The sequence below is a fragment of the Mus musculus genome, chromosome 12 (assembly GCF_000001635.26).
Source record: "Mus musculus strain C57BL/6J chromosome 12, GRCm38.p6 C57BL/6J".
NCBI lineage: Eukaryota > Metazoa > Chordata > Mammalia > Rodentia > Muridae > Mus > Mus musculus.
In genome coordinates, this window is record NC_000078.6 from 116,166,131 (window position 1) to 116,170,943 (window position 4,813).

Consider the following 4,813-nt stretch of genomic DNA (forward strand, 5'->3'; position numbering starts at 1 on the left):
CTTCAGTTCTAGAGCACAGCAAGCAACAGTGCCCATGCTGCTGTGTTCCAGGAGGGTGCCTGCGTTTCTTCACAACACTTGCTTCCCTGCTTTGTTCAGTCTGGGCTGTGATCCCCAGCACCGTCATCCAGTCTTCAGGCGAACACCCAAACCTGAAGGATAGTAACAGGTAGTAGTTACGCTCTGAAACTACTCAAGAAAAAAGAAATATGTAAATACATGTTTTATTCCTACAGGGCGGTAAGCTGCCTGGGTGTCTCCCCATTCCCTGTTGGAGTGGCACCATAGCAACTCTTCGTGGTCCCCTTGCTTCTCTTGCTTCTCTTTATGCCAGCAGTAAGGCACCATCTCATACCCTATGGGGCCAGCATTGTCCCCTTGATTTTCAGAGATGGAAGGCATCTATAATTAAATCAGAAAGGCAATTCTTCACTCATCAGAGTGACTCCTGGAAACTCTGGCCAATTTTTTTAAATGCAAAACAATTTCATATAAAATTTTTAAATGTCTTCATAATGTTTTAGCTGATGCATGGGCCAAACAAAAAAAAAAAAAAGGGAGAGTATAAAGGTACCAGTCCTGGCCACCTGTACCCAGTTAGGATGATTGTCTTAGTTAGGATTTTACTGCTGTGAACAGACACAATGACCAAGGCAACTCTTATAAGGACAACATTTAATTGGGGCTGGCTTACAGATTCAGAGGTTTAGTCCATTATCATCAAGGTAGGAACATGGCAGTGTCCAGGCAAGCATGGTGCAGGAGGAGCTGAGAGCTCTATATCTTCACCTGAAGGTTGCTAGAAGACTGACTTCTGGGCAACTAGGATGAAGTTGTAAAGTCCACACACACAGTGACACACCTGCTCCAACAGGGTCAAACCTTCTAATAGTGCCACTCCCTGGGCTGAGCATATATAAGCCATCACAGTGATGTTTGCTAGTCTTCAAGATACTATGGATCTCCATGTAAATTTTAACCTTTTGGGATAAGAAGTGTTCGCACACACATGCATGCACACACACACACACACACACACACACCACCATCACTACCACCATCATCACTACCATCACCACCAAGCATAAAGCAAATTCAGCCAGTCAGCTTCACTGGCCCTAGTCCGGTATTCATGTCTCCTATCCATAAGGTCTTCATTGACCAGGGACCAACAGAAAGGAGGAAAGATACCAAACTGAAGGGAAGGGAAGAACAACTTGCTATTCATAAAAAACAAGATGGCTAGAGTTAGTGTGCCTGGCAGAAAGGACAAGGAAAGTCTAAGACAGGCTGCTTAATGTGACTCATCAACAGCCAGAGAGTTGGCAAGGTGCCAGACCTCTGCCAACCTCATGCCACCTTTCAAAAAGAAAAGATAGATATATAAATGTCATAAAAATGAAGTCACAAATTTCTGCAGTCCAAGAAAACTGCAGAATCCCATGGGTTTTTCCAGATGCTCCAGTGCCATAACAACAAGAAATAGCCCAGCAGAAGGCTTTCCCTGCTTCTCATAATTCCTGCTCATACTGATTACACAGAGAACTGGCTAGTTAAGGTTCTGGGAGGCTCAGTTTGCTGAACTCCCTTCCTACCTTGGTTTTTTGGTTGTTCTTATTGAATAGTTGGCTTTTGGTGTGTGTGTGGTATATGTATGTGTTTTATATACATGACACAAATGTATATTGTTGTAAGAATACTCCCAGGAGGTTGAGGCAGGAGGGTTGTAATGAGGTCAAGTTGCCTGGACTTCAGAGTAAGACTCTATCTACACACAACACACACACACAACACAGACTCAAAAGACACACATACACCACAAACATACACACACACACACAAAACACAGACACAAATACGCACATACACCACAGAAACACACACACATGAACACACAGAGAACACACACAAATGCAGCACAATCACACAGACACAAAAAATACAGACACACACATACACACAGATATACCACAGACACATACAAACACACACAGAGACACACACACAAAGACACACACACATACACCACAAACATACAGACAGACACACACAGGAACACAGACATGAACACGAACACACACAAACACACACACACACTGTCCAAAAAAGAAAATGAGCTCATTCAACATGATCCAACTATCAGAGAGACTGCCACGCACAGCTCACTGTGGGCAGCAGCAGGGACACCCACTGGTGACTCTCATCCATGGGAGTGAATTGACTCACCACAGATGCCTTCAACTCACACAAAAGAAAAGTCCTCAGGAACTTGTGTCTTGGAAAGAGACCTCACACAATTCTAACAGCTTGTCAGAGCACCTTACAGGATGAGACTGGAGCCCAGACAATGAAGGGTCAATGGTGGGAGGGGAAATCTTGACTGGGTCTACTTAGACAGTCATAGCTCCAGGCCCTCTATTGAAGCTTTAATCTCATTTCAGATCCTGAAGATGGATTTGAGAGGCTCAATGGTTCTCTTTGTCCCTCTTCCCAATGTGATCGTGTTGTATAAATCTTTTCCACTTCCCACTATTAACTTGACTCTTTTAATTGTCTTATTGAGGATCAGAGGTTGAACCTGGCTTGGGGCACAGGCTGTGACTTCTCAAATTCAATAACACTCCCAGGAGCTTCCACTGATGTGAGAGACATTTTAGGACTTGTTTCCCCCTCAGGCACTGAAGCAGAAATTAAGGATTCCAGAGCACTGCTGAATCATCTTGAATGTTAAGGATGTCTTTACTGTAAACACCTTTTTCATGTTTATTTTTCTTTTTAAAAAGAAAAAAAAAAGCTTAAGATGGGGGAAACTTGACTCCTAATTGACAGTTGTTAGACCTTTCCCAGGTACCCTAGCTTTCAGTGCTGGAAGGTGCCATATGTCCGGACTGTTGAAAGAAAATTGCCACCAACAGCTCTGCTAGACATAAAGCCTAAAGGCTTCAGTTCTATCATTCCACATGCTCTGTGCTCACTAGAATAGTGGCTTGAGTATTATGGGTACAACCAACTGCTTTCCAATCGGATTTAAGGCTGGATCAATAGGAGGGAACTCACATCATAAGGCTGGGTAAAAGCCCATGGCTAGTAAAGTCGTAGGATCCAGTGCAGAGGCCACACTGTTGTTTTGTTAGATAGATGTGGTGTGTTTGTCAAATTGCCTTCTGATAGGTGCTTCCGCTCGCAGGTTAGTGTTGGTGTCGGCCTCTAATAGACCATGGAAGGAAAACTCCTTTTTTTTTTTTTTGCAGTGGGAGTTGTACCACAGCATCACAACAGGTCAAGCTCCAAGACTAAATGCTTGCTTGGTGCTTGTGAAATGATAACCCAAGGCTTAGCCCTAAATGGAAGAAAAGAATCAGATATGTGTCTGCTCATCCCCCAGAGCTCAAGGCACAGCACAGAAGATGAATATAAGAGCCAGAGGAAAGGGTGTTATGTAGCAGTATTTCCTGGATAAAGAAGAAAGGGGGGGAATCTCACGAGAACTGTGAAGTAAGTAGAATCTTTCACCTGCAATCTGTCTCAGTGCTTTTCTTTGCTAACCCTGGAAGGAAACTTTGTTATTTAACAAGGCCAGCAAGATGGAAATTTTCTGTAAGAAGTAAAACAGAAGCCCGGACTCAAGAGGAAGAGTGAAAAGGAACCACAGTGTCCCAGCCAGGTTCGGTCTGCTCAATCTTCTGAGTATGTCACTTGATGCGGTGACACTGTTTACACTGGTCAGAGCATGCAGAGACAGCCAAGACATTATTGGGACAGGAGCCAAATTTGTAGTCACTGATAGAATCAGCAAGCTTGGTGAGGAAACTAAGAGCCTCTCTAGAAAGAAGAGGAACGAATAGAAAACACAACACAGTTACCAAGCAGAGGTTGTCAGTCAGGACCTGCAGAGAACGAATCTAGCAGAGAAAGTGGGTTGCTTTGCTCCATTATGGGCTTCCTCATGAAGGAAGGCTCTCTCATGGAAGAGACAAGCAAAGCCAGACAGCATAGGCTCTAAAATTGAGAAGGGTTATCCCAGAGAAGCAGATGTCTAGGAAGTTTTTCCATGTGTGGTTTATGAAATAGATTTCTGTGGTGGTTTGAATAAGTATGGCCCACACAGTATCATATATTCAAATGCTTGGTCACTAGGGAGTGGTACTATAGCCCTATGAAACTAGAAAGTGTGGTTTTGAGGGTTTTTTGTTTTTCTATTTTTTGTTTTGACTTGTTTTTTTGGTGGTGGTTTGGTTTTGGTTTTGGTTATGGTTTTAGTTTTCCAAGAAATTATTTCTCTGTATAACCACCCTGACTGTCCTGGAGCTCGCTTTGTAGACCAGACTGGCCTTGAACTCACAGAGGACCAGGTGCCTCTGTCTCCTAGATGTGGACTTTGAGATTTAAAAGTGCTCAAGCTAGGCCCAATATCTCTCTTTTACTCTTCCTTCCACCTGCTGGCCAAGATATAGAACACTTGGCTCTTTCTTCAGCACCATATCTGCCTGTACACTGCCACGATCCCTGTCATGATGATAATGGACTAAACCTCTGATCCTGTAAGCCAGCCCCAATTAACTATTTTCCTTTACATGAATTGCCATGGTTATGGTGTCTCTTCACAGCAATAGAACCCCTAACTAAGACACTTTCCAACCTGTCACCCACTGGTGGCTATCCATCCAGTAATATGTATTTAGATAGAGATTCGGGGAACCTGCTTTTATCATGGGCCTTGTAGCTTAGGAAATGTCAGCTAGGCACAACATAATTGTCAATTCTTTGTTTATCCCCCCCCAGAGTGATGGGGTAAATGAAACTACACACTCCT